The sequence below is a fragment of the Grammomys surdaster genome, unplaced genomic scaffold, assembly GCF_004785775.1.
Source record: "Grammomys surdaster isolate TR1022 unplaced genomic scaffold, NIH_TR_1.0 362, whole genome shotgun sequence".
Lineage (NCBI taxonomy): Eukaryota > Metazoa > Chordata > Mammalia > Rodentia > Muridae > Grammomys > Grammomys surdaster.
In genome coordinates, this window is record NW_021604781.1 from 4,234,682 (window position 1) to 4,245,913 (window position 11,232).

At 41.3% G+C, this 11,232-nt stretch overlaps 1 protein-coding gene, 1 non-coding gene and 1 pseudogene across 5 annotated transcripts in view; 2 read left to right on the forward strand and 1 right to left on the reverse strand.

Annotated features, from left to right (window-relative positions):
• The window catches only part of Pds5b (PDS5 cohesin associated factor B), a 132,293-nt gene that overhangs the window by 24,202 nt on the left and 96,859 nt on the right, over window positions 1-11,232 (forward strand). The window lies entirely within an intron of this gene.
• LOC114631490 lies at window positions 8,739-8,844 on the forward strand. The gene has a single exon (XR_003712973.1). It is a non-coding gene; the product is annotated as a U6 spliceosomal RNA (small nuclear RNA).
• LOC114631486 lies at window positions 11,087-11,185 on the reverse strand (annotated as a pseudogene).

The following is an 11,232-nucleotide window of genomic DNA, read 5'->3' on the forward strand; positions in this document are numbered from 1 at the left end:
GAAGTAATCTTGGTTGGTAGTTATCTTGTAACTTGATGTGAAATTCACCAATCTGTGCTTTCTTGACCTTAGAGTTTCTACTGACAGGTCTGCTGATGCTCTGTTAAGTTTGCCGCTGTGAGTAACTAGGTATGCCTCTTGTGTAGCTTTCTGGACTCTTGGCTCTTCAAGTATGATAAGACATGGAGAGGTATATTTCTGATCTTGTCTGTTTGAGGTTCTAAATGGACATGGGTTACCATTTCTTTTCTTTTTTTTTTTTTTAAAGATTTATTTATTTTACTTATGAGTACACTGTAGCTGTCTTCAGACATACCAGAAGAGGGCATCGAATCTCATTATGGATGGTTGTGAGCCATCATGTGGTTGCTGGGATTTGAACTCAGGACCTCTGGAAGAGCAGTCAGTGCTCTTAACCACTGAGCCATCTCTCCAGCCCACCATTTCTTTTTTGTTCCCTCTCCCCCATAACAATTAGCACATACATAAAGGGACAGAAAAGACAGAAAAGGTGGTTTAGGTTATTTTAATTATAATTTTACAAAAGTTTCAAAATACATGTCTTAGAAAACTGCCACCCATGAGTGCATATTGATGCTTGCTTGCATTAGCTTCCATTTTACTATTTCCTCCCCAAATGGAAATTGAAATACGCAAGCCAGATACATGGTTGTATTAAACAGGTTGAAGTTTTGAACAGCCTCCTTTACCCCAGCTGTTCGCCTTTGCCCTAGCGTCCTTGGTCAGTTGTGGTTACTTGATCACAGACAGTATCTTTTACCTGATCTTCATGGCAGTTTTCAGTTATTGTTCATCCGTCCTGCCTACATCCATGTGTTATGGCAAGTTTTCCTTCTCCACAATCATTCTTTTGAATGGATTTTCAGTTTTGATTAATCACTTTCAACTTGGTCCTCAAATGCAAGCTCTCCCTTTACAGCGTAGCATCTGCAAGGCTGTGCGTTTTCTCCTACCATAACCTCAGATTCAGCAACACAAAAGTAAAGCTGTGAGAAGAAAAACACAAGGTGTTCTTAAAGTAAGATAAAAAAAAGTCCTAAAAAGTAATAGTAAAAAGATGTATGCCACCCCCGCCTCCTGCATCCCAAGCCCATGGCAGGTTTTTGCTTTTTTTTTTCTCTTTTTCAGACAGAGTCTCTGATAGCCCTGGTTGGCTTTGAACTCATTACAGAATGAGTGGGGGCTGGCCTTTGCCTGCTCACCTTCCTGTTTTCCTCAAGTACTTGGATTACAGGCATGTACCAACACATACAATTTTGAGAACTGTTTCTTGATGTTTTTTCCCGCCCAGAAAACATGGTAGACTGTGTTCTCAGGCTCTTGACTTGTGAAACAAAGATTAGAAAATTAATACATTTTTGGTAATTCTTTGAAAGAGTCATATTACTTTAGACTCAGATTTGGGGCAGGTTCCTTCATTGGCCTATGAGACTTGAAAAGTCAATGCTAGCCAGCATGAGGACTAATGAGAAGTTTTCCTGTGTGTAGTTAAAGCCATCTGTAGTTAATGCTATCTGTAACCTCATGCTTTTCCACCCACACTCAGGTTCATGAGTTATGCCTCTGAGACTTAGTACTTCATGAATAAATGTCTAGGCCAAAAGCTTTGCTTATTCTCCAACTAGCTCATAACTTAATTACCAGTGTATTCTAAGTCATGCCACGTGGCTGGTTTCCTGGACCTCAAGTTTCATGGGACTGTTTTCTGTGTCTGGGCAAATCTCCCACCCTGACTCAATCCCAGAATTTTTTCTCTCTGTCAGATGTCCTGCCTTCTAATCCTGTCTCAGCTTATTGGCAAATCAGCATTTTATGGCAGGTGAATGTTTTTACACAGTATACAAGACATTATTTCTACACCTATGAAGAAGGGTAGCATATCCCCAGACAGAAAGAAAAGTCTTGGCTTGACAGCTTCTTGAGGTAGACATGTGACTGGAGTGTAATGAGAAAACATTCAGATGGGTATATTTGGAGCGTTCTGATAACAGAAACTGTTTAAAACTTTCAACCTGACAGTGATAGGAAGCTGTTGGCATATCAAGGTCTTCCTAGCTGTTGTGTGAACAGTGAATTGGAGGTAGCTCAGACTGGTCTGTGATGGAGTGATGGCTAAATAAGGGTGAGTGGGGTTTCCTTTGCAGACAGCAGTTACCCAACTTGATTATTAACTTTCAATATCAAAAAGGAATTGCCAAGGATAATTTCTTGTTTTCTGGGAGATAGAAGTAGGTGTACGAAGGTGTCACTGAAACAGAAGATGAAAGAATGAGCATTTTGTGGAGTGGGAGGAAGTTTGGAGACTATTGATTATTAGTTCAAGCCCCTTAATTTCTCCATGTCATTGATAGTATCCATATGTCACTATCAAGGAGGCCATTGTGTGCATGGGCAGTATATTCAGAGAAGTACCTTGATCTGTTGTCTTGTTATGAAGGTTTAGTAACAAAGCTTAGCACCTTGGGAGAGAAATTTCTATAGTCAAAAAGAGTAAAGTAGATGGAATTAAGTACTGGTAGACTGTTAATATTTAGAGGTATTACGTGGCAGACATTTCCTGGGGAGATGCAACACGTACATCTACATACATCACCCCAGATGGGGAGCCCACACCAGAACAGAGTATGGATACTACTGAAGTCCACCTTGGTGAACCACTGAGTTTTATTAGGGTTACTTAGAGAACTGAGAGTGAATGGTTACTTAGAAGTGACTCAAGGACAGCTGTACCATCAAGAACCACCCAACTTGGGTGACAGCTCATAAAAGCTGGGAACCTGGAGCATACCACACAGCCTGCAGGCTTGCTTGCTCAGCTTATCATCTCTGAGAGTGACTCTCAGTGGTCTTTATTGCTCACTCTGGGATGGAGGGAACTAGTATATTGGAGTGTTTTTTCCAGGTGGCTCAGTTGGTGTTAGCCTCATCCATGCAGCTTGCCTGTTTTCTGCTTCTTCCAGGTAGCTGGTCTGGTCTCAGTGCCTCCCATCTCTTAGCTTGTCATCTCTGAGAGTGACTCTCAGTGTTCATTATTGCTTACTCTGGGAGGGAGAGGACTAGTGAAACTGGTCAGTTTCAGGGACTTCCTGAAGCTAATTTGAGTTGTTTACCTTTTACATTAAGGAGATTCCCTGGGCGATGGAATGTTTTAATCTCAGAATGTTCTAATCTCAGAGGAAGCTGCTATAGAAAATGAGATTGGGAAGAAGGGACGTATATAAAGGGGAAAGCTGTGATGAGTAGAGTAGGAGAAAAAAAATCAGTAAAAAGTAAAAATGTATTAGATTTAAGGAGAGTAGTGTTTTAAGACGTACACTCTGGTCAACTCTATGTCATATTGCTAAAATGGAGTCATAAGGGTCAGTAAAGCGTTTTTTTGATTTAGTATCATAGGAAACTATGACATTTATTCAGCTTTTATTGTGTAGCAAATCATCTATGATTTAATTCCCAGTTCTAGTTCTATGAATAGACAATTTGAATTTGGGTGATCTGGGTGGTTCTACTGATCTGGGTGAGACTTCTACAGGTATGTATATGTGGTTTGGTTAGGGCTGGCTTCTTAATGACCATGTCTGGATTAACTGGTTCGTTTCTTTATCTGGTTTTTAATTTTGTTATTTTGAAATGGGGTCTCATATAGCCAACAAGCCTTGAACTTGGTATGTAACTGAGGATGACCTTGAAGTCCCTAATCTGTCTACTTTATTTGGATACAGATCTGTGTTGCCATGCCTGGCTCTCTATTCTCATTTAACAAATGGATAACTATAAAGGGATAGTGTAGCTTGCTCACATGTCTAGAACCCCAGGTTAACAAACTCATACAAAAGGACCTTATTGAGTTTGCCATTTTCTCATTGGTCAAAGCCTGGTCATATTGAGATTCAAAATCTAGAAACTCTTCTTAACTTGGTTGGGGGTATGGATCAAATCCAGAGACCTTGTTTATGGCAGGCAGGTGCTCCACTGAGCTGTGTCTCTAGTCCATCCCTACTTCTTGATAGGAAAAGCCAGTTACATTGTATGTTTGTAGATAGCTACAGGGAAATTGTTTGCAACATTGATCATGGCAAAAATGTTATGGCTGAATTTAGTGGAACTGAGAAGCTGTATTGGATTAGTATGAGAAGTAGTCTAGACACGTGTGATTTATTTTTCCTTCTGTGAATACTTGCCTGCCTTCCATCCAAGAATAGCATTTGAATACTGAAAAGATGCAGTAGACATGGTACGGCAGGTGGTAGAGAGATAGAGCATTAGTGAAGCGAAGGTCCCTGAAAGCGCAGATCCTGAGATCCTGTGCGCCACAGTGGGGTAGCTTTTATGTGAAGAACAGAAGATGTGTATATTTAGATATTTAAGTTGATGATGAGAGGCTGAGGGATGATTCTGTTTGAGTTTCCATATCTTCAATGAAACCAAGAGAAGAGGTGCCTGAGATTTTATAGTAGAGAAGTTCAGTCGTTTTATTGTAACTAGACATTGAGTTGAATACTGAGTAGAGAAATGAAAGGATGTCAATAAATGAGAAATGTTACCCTGTTTATATAAAACATACTACTTGTAAAGAGATTTTACTGGAATACTTATTGCGTTGCCAAGTAGAGACTGGTTTTAGTTGAGATATTCCATGCTGGGACTTTATGTTTGAGCTAGTTAAACTTTACTGTTTGTTTGTTTGTTTGTTTGTTTGTTGTTTGTTTGTTTTTGAGACTGAGTCTTACTATGTAGTCTTGGGTGTTCTGGAACTCACTATGTAGACTGACGAGATACGACATCTGCTTTTTGTTTTTTTTTAATATTAACAAAACATGAACTCAAAAATTGCTGTTTTCTAAAAACTTTCTAAAAGAACTATTGAAACGGCAGTCACTTTTCAGTGTCTTCAGATTCCTTCCAGAATCCCTCTTGGATTCCAGAATCTGCAGATGTTCAAGTCCCATACATAAAGTGAGTAAATATGTGTACGTAGACTACCTACATTTTCTTTCACACGTGGTATCATCTCTAGATGACTTGTGCTTCCTAATATAATGTATGCACTAAGTAAAGAGTTGTTAAGCTTTATTGCTTTGAGAATAATGGTTAAGTCTGCACACTGAGCACAGAAGTAAAAGGGAACATTCTTGCTCTCTATTTAATTGAGCCACCAATGTGCACCAATACAGAGGGAACGACTGTACTTTATTAGTACACACAAGAATCATTGAATGAACATATTTGCAATTAATAGAATTAATTAATTAAAACCAAATGACAGGGTAGTGGCGATTTTCTCTCTTCACTAGACACGACATTGCACATACTACTGACCTGAGAAAACGCTGCCACTAGAAGTATTAAGGACTTTGACAGTGCCTGTGCTGTTTGAATCTGATGCTCAGTTATTGTACACTGTCGAAGCAGCCTTTAGTTTTAACAGTTGGAATATAAATAAATGTTCCTGTAAGGTTATGTATTTGACTCAGAATAATATTTGGGTTTTTTTTTCAGTTGGAAATTTTCTAGATTTTTTTCATTGTCCTTGACAAGAATAAGCCTAATTTCTCAATTTGTTTAATTGCTGTATGGATTGTCTTTAATGAGTGTGCCACCTGCTGGTTCTCAGAAGACTGCAGTTTGGAGTCTTTCCAACTCTATAGCTGTCCTGTTTTTGCCTTAAACCTGGAGTGAAATCCCAGAAGAGAAAACAGCTCTTTATAAATATGACCATGTAGGCATTCTAGTAGTAGCTTTGTTTTGACAAGTGACAGTAAACTTGATGAAACATTCTGAATTATTAAGAAAAATCATGAGAATGTCAAGATTCATTTCTAACTAGATCATCTGGAAAAAAAAATGCACTGTAGTCTTGCTCTTGATTTCCCTCAGTGCTATTTTTCTGTTTGATCCAATGAAAAGATCTATATATCTTTTGAGTCAAGAATTAATGGCTAAATTGATTTTTTTCTCTTCTTAGGACTATTAGTGTGACTTAGTATGCATGTGTCATTTAGATAGTAGAGTGCTCAGCCCTAAGTGGAATGTACCTATCCCACTTCTGCCCTTAAGGCTCAGGGATCTTTAAGGAAGAGGGGACAGAAAGATTTCAGGAGCCACCGGTAATGGATAACTTTAAGAAAACTGTTGTTTTGGACACCAAGGAAACATTTGCAGAACTCACAGTGATTGAGATGGGCATGGAGTTCCACCCTAGCTGAGGGGCCAGTGGAGCTTTATGGCTACTGGAGAGAAGAGAGTCAACTTGCTTAATGGTGTTACCCTACCTAGTAGGTCACTGTCAAGAGTTGTTGGCCAGCACATATTGGACGCCATGAGTTAATTGGAAGGAAGGAAGGAAGGAAGGAAGGAAGGAAGGAAGGAAGGAAGGAAGGAAGGAAGGAAGGAAGGAGAAGAAAAGAAAAGAAACAAACTTTAAGATGGATAGACTAGGAGGTGAAAGGGAAGGAGGTGGACATGACCAAAATACATTGTATGATATTCAAGAAGTATTAATAAAAATACCTTTTAAAGATAAATGCACATTTCTTTTTTAAGATTTATTTATTTATTATATATGAGTACACTGTAGCTGTCTTCAGACACACCAGAAGAGGGCATCAGATCTCATTACAGATGGTTGTGAGCCACCATGTGGTTGCTGGGATTTGAACTCAGGACCTCTGGAAGTGCAGTCAGTGCTCTTAACCACTGAGCCATCTCTCTGGCCCACACATTTCTTTCATTTCTGTTTTTGGTCTGAGGTGTTGAGGCAGGATTTTATTATATAGCCCTGGCTGTCCTGGAGTTTATAGACTAGACTAGCCTAGGACTCAGAGATCCTCCTGTCTCTGCTTCTCAAGTGGTAGAATTAAAGGTGTTTGCTACCTCAACTGGCTTTAAAAAATAAAGTCATGTTTATTTTAAACAACTGTTTGAGTTTTTCAAAGATGATAATATTTAAATTATGTCTTTATATCTTTTTAAAATTGCACTCTTAACTCAGTGGTTAAAGAGTATTGGCTCTCACTGGACAACAACAGGGGGACCAGAGCCGTTACAAGGTCCCCTTCAATTACTGGAGGTCAGACCTCTATTCCCGCCTTCGCAAGATTAGAATCACCACAGCCCTTCTATACTTAGAGAAGGGAGGAGATGTCAGGGACATCCCTGATTACACACTGAAGGCCTAAAATCAGCCATAGGCCTAAAATCAGCAATAGGCCTGTCATACATGTATACTAACACCAAGTCTTGGGTTTCTGTGGAAAAACATTGAAACAGATGGCTATAAGCTATTGTAAACAGGCAGCTTTCGTGGAAATTTACCAGTCTGAGTAGTCATAGACCTTGTAAATAGGTAGCCTTGGCAGATAATACCAACTTAGATAAGGACAAATGAATCATAGGCAGAGTCATAGTGACCTGTCCCCTGAACCTTCACCCAGCCGATACCCTGTTCTGAAAGATATCTGTATTCCCCCTGAACACCCACACTCCAGTGTCATCCCCTTCCCCACATCCTGCCTTTCTGTGTTTATAACCCCTGTGTGAATGAATTACTATTTTAAAATAAAAACAAACAAACAAACAAACAAAAAAAAAGAGTATTGGCTGCTCTTGCACAAGACCTGTGTTCTATCAGAACATTTCTTATACTAGAAACAAATTGTAAATGCAACAACAGACATAAACATTTTAAATTTAAGTGCTTTCTGAAAGTTTCAAATCACCCACTGAAAATAGGGGATCTTAGGTTGTCATCATTGCTCTATAAATAGATGATAAATTCAGTTAACAACTTTAGACTTACTTATTTTTATTTTATGTGTATGGGTGTTTTACCTGTATGCAGGTATATGCATCACATGGGCAGTGCCCACAGATATCAGAAGAGGGCATCAGATCACCTGGAACTGGAGTTACAGGTACTTGTGAGCCACTACGTAGTGTTAGGAGCGGAACCCAGGTCCTCTGCAAGAGCAACCAGTGTTTTTAACCACTGTGCTATGTTTCTAGCGCAATTAAAAAGCGCTGTGTATGAGTGTTTTACCTGCACATATATATGTGCACCACATGCATGCAGTGCTTAAGGAAGGACGCTTGAAGAGAGCATCGCATCCCCTGGGACTGGAGTTACTGATGGTTGTGAGCCACCATGTGGGTGAAGAGAATACAACCCAGCAAGAGCACCAAGTGCTATTAACTACTGAGCCAACTCTTCCAACCCACAAAAAAGTTTGTATTTTTTTAAGTTTAGTTTTTACTATTTTATTCAACTTTTGGAGTCTCAGTATATACCCTAGACTGGTCCTGAGCCCTGATCCTCCTTTCTCTACTTCCCAAGTACTGGGATCATAAGCATGTACCATCATACACAGTTAAAATCTTTATTTTGAAATAGAGAAGGAAGTTAATAAATTAGTACATTGTTCCCTAGTATGTATTGTATATAAAATAGATTCTAATAAGGTTCATTTTTATATAAATTATTTTTAAAGCAGTTACTTTTCTTCTTTCTTTATGTATGTGAGGTGAATAGTTGAGGTTCTCTTGGGATGAGACCTGGCAAATCCCCTTGGGTCTGTCAGTCCGGAAGGTGCATTTCTGTCTCAGTTTTTTTTCCTTCATTTCCTACACTCACTCACCTGCCTTGCTTCCTTTCTGCTTCCTTCCCACTTTTTATTTACCTGTGATTAGATTTTGTCTTCCAAAAGCATTTTTTAAAATATCCAGTGCTCATGTTGACAGCACATATACTAAAATTGGGATGATACAGAAAAGATTAGCATGGCCCTGTGCAGAGATGACAAGCAAATTCATGACACATTTCATATTTGTAAATAAATAGATCGAAAAGAAATATCATCCAACCAAGTTCAAGGAAGTGTTTGCTGGGGTCATTTGTGTGTCTTCACTAAAGTGCTTGCCACTGTGTGTCAGCCTCTGTCTTCAGACAGCCGTCACGACCCCAGGCGTTTGTATCTGTTATGCTCCTCGGCTCGCTCTGCATTTCTCCCCCATCGATATATTTATTTCCTCAAGGTTCAGTCTTGGAATCTCAACTTAGTTTACACCCTTCTCCTCTTCTTCTTTTGAGACAGTCTTATCTTGGCTGACCTGGAGTTTGCTGCATAGACAAGGCTGTTGACCCTGACCTTGTGACAATCCTACTCTGTCTGTAACCTGAGTGCTAATGTTATGGATGTGTGCCACCATGCTGGAGTTCACATACATGGCCTGTCCTCCCTCCGTCCCTTCTTCCTTCTCTCCCTCATCTGTCTTTCCTCTTTTCCTTCTTGTGTGCAGGAGTGTCTGTGTTTATGCAGATGTGTTTGGATTGTTAGTGTGTGTTCAGGAACCTGTGGAGGTCAGCTGTAGATACTGTTTTTTAGGAGCCCATCTTTCTTGCTTTTTAGGCAGTGAATCTCAGGGATCTTTTCATTCCCTGGTTCTATAGGATTGATTACAAGTGTGTACCACCACATTTGACTTTTTATTTTTTAATTAATTAATTAATTAATTTAAAACTTTTTATTGGTTCTTTGTGAATTTCACTTCATGTACACCAATCCTATTCATATTCCCTTCCCCTCATACCCTCCCTTTACCTTTACAACCTGCCCCCAACAGAAAAATAATTTGTTGTAGAAATGGTAGCGTGTCAGTGTGTCCCCATTTCTTTGCTCGCACGTGTTCATTGCAATGATTCCTGGGTCTGGTACAAGGCCTCTGGCTTCTGCTACTTTATCAGTACTGGAACTTCACTGGGACTCCTCTCATATCCTTTTGTAGTCCTGGGTCATGGAGATCCTGTAGTTTTGCATCTGTAGGACCAGCCCCTTCAAGATAGAGTAGATGTTGGAGTATGCCAATTTAAAGGCCTGAATCTGGACCTGGGGTGAGAGGCAGGACCCTCAGGCTAGCTCACCTGCAACCTCTACATCCAGGGCCAGCTCTACTGTGCTGCTCAGGTGAGGTACAGGGCCAGCTCTCCTGCTTTTATGATGCTCTCCCACCTGCCATAGGTGGCAAAGGGTGAGGGTGGGGGAGGGCATCTCTTATTACCCATACTGCCACATGACAGACAAGTTAGGGGCAGCTCTTCCATACTCACATGCTTGGGGTTGGCTCACCCTGCCATCAGGGTCAGCTCTACTGTGTTTCTCAGGAGAGGTGTAGTGCTGCTCTCCTGAGTGCTGTAGCAGGTGAAGGTCAGGGCCAGCTCTCCTATTCTCATGACCCTGCCTGGGTCAGCTCTTCTGTTTGTTGTTTGTTGGAGAGGGCAAAAGGGAAGGGAGGAGATCTCTCCCTTGATGATGTGACCACACAGCAGACAAGCCTGTTTTCCCATACTCATGCCCTCAGGGCCAGCTTTCCAGGGTCAGCTCTACTCTGCGGCTCTGGTGAGGGGCAGGGCCAGCTCTCCTGCTTTGATGACCTTGGGGCCAGCTTCCCTGCCTGCCGTAAGAGGCAAGGGGTAAAGAGTTGCATCTCTTCCTCACCCATGTCACCACACAGTACTAGAGGGTTAGGTTAGCTCTCCTACTCTCATGCCTCCAGGGCCAGCTACCCCTCAATGTCCAGGTGAGCGGTGACACCAATTCTGCACAGCCCTCAGACATGTCATATCTTCCAACATGTCCTCGAGTGGCAGCCCAGACCAAGGGTATATGCCTGGCCTTTAGTGGTAACAGACCCCTACTGCTGCAGGGCCACAGACCCCTGGTGGCAGAACAGGCCAGGAGCCACCATGGTCCCAGGTAACATCACTTCCTCACTACCCTAGAGTCTCCAGTTCTACCTCTCTTCATTGTGCCCACATCATTCTGTTCTCTTCCATTTCTCTACCGCCACTTACTTGCTCCTCTTAGTAGTGTCCAGGGTCTCTGAGTGGTCTTAGGGGTGCTATGCCCCACCCAAGTGGCCTATTGCAAGGGTCGTCTGTCTCAGGCTTACTCCTGCCCAGGCCTGAAGTCCCAGGGAGGATTCTTTTAGTCTCTGGCTTGCTCCCTGTCTTGGGAGCTCACCAAGGCCCCCAGGCATCAGATTGGTGGTCATCTCAAGTTCACTTTTTTCAGGGAATATTAGGTTCTAATCATTCAGATGTTCATAGGTCAGAAGACTGAGTGTAGACACAGCCCCTCTTCTCTCTGCCACCTACTGACCCATATGTGACTGACTCTCTCTCTCTCTCTCTCTCTCTCTCTCTCTCTCTCTCTCTCTCTC